Source organism: Frankliniella occidentalis, unplaced genomic scaffold (genome assembly GCF_000697945.3).
Source record: "Frankliniella occidentalis isolate FOCC.00 unplaced genomic scaffold, Focc_3.1 Scaffold7, whole genome shotgun sequence".
NCBI lineage: Eukaryota > Metazoa > Arthropoda > Insecta > Thysanoptera > Thripidae > Frankliniella > Frankliniella occidentalis.
In genome coordinates, this window is record NW_026267137.1 from 76,627 (window position 1) to 77,769 (window position 1,143).

Genomic DNA, 1,143 nt, shown 5'->3' on the forward strand with positions numbered 1-1,143 from the left:
CGCCACGCCACGCCGCGCCACGCCAGGCCGTGCCGCTATACATCCCGCCGCGCCTTTGCAAAGTGACCTGCTGCGGGGCTGTGTGACAGTGTGTGACGCGGCAACGTTACATTCGTTACATATTACATGACGCCCATTATTGCCCGTCACGAGCTCTGCGAAATCAAATAACGTGTGACGAATAAGTACTTCTGCACAATCCGCGCGAAGAGCCAATATTATACTATTTAGATGACATTACTGTTCAGGGGGGAAAAGGGAAAATACCGCGAAAAACTCTCTTCTCGAAGATACCCTCTACTAACCCTCCTGCATTTTTCACGTTGCACATTTGACACATGCGCAATGTGACGCTCCGCGTCTCGCACATATTGGCGAGACGTCACACACTTCACAGCAGGCGGTGTACATTGTCGAGCTGTCCCGCCCCGTGATGAAGCTCCCCCATCTCATCCAGGGACGGGATCAAGCCGTCAGCGCGGGGCCCCCGCCGGGAGAGGCCGAGGTGGAGAGGCCACCCTCCTCGGTCCAGCAGAGAAGCGCATCTCTCCCTCACAACGAGTTCGTCGCGCTCTCACACCCTCTGCGGGCGACGAAGAACAGCGACGCGAAATGAAAAATCACGGGGACAAAAGAGGCAATCGATAGGTTTGACGGGTTAGATGGGCGGCGGGGATTAGGATAGGTCAGAGAAAGACGTCAAAGTTGGCGCGCCCACTCTGTGTGCGTCCGTGTGCGTGCGCCGTGTGTCTGTGTGTGCGTCACTCGAGTGCGCACGGCGTTTATTTCCCGAAAAGGCGATGAGAAAAAATGGAGAGGCTGGTTGTGGGATCAATCTAGGCTGTGAATAATGTTGGCTTTTCTGCAGAAAGTCGTCTCTGTGTGGCACTTTAAAATGGGAAAAGGAAAACAACTTTGCAAAAGAGAGGCGGGCATTATATCAGCAGAGGTCATGCTGCAACCATATGTGGCCCGCCCGCCCCAGAGACTTTCGACTTATTTCCGAAAGATGATATTACTCAGTCGTCCGCACACTGACTGCTGTGCTCGGGGCGGGCGGGGCGGGCCCACCCACGTCGGCCTGGTGCGGCGGCGGGGCGGCTGCCGGCGGGGCGGCCCAGGGCGGCCCGTGTGTACAAACAC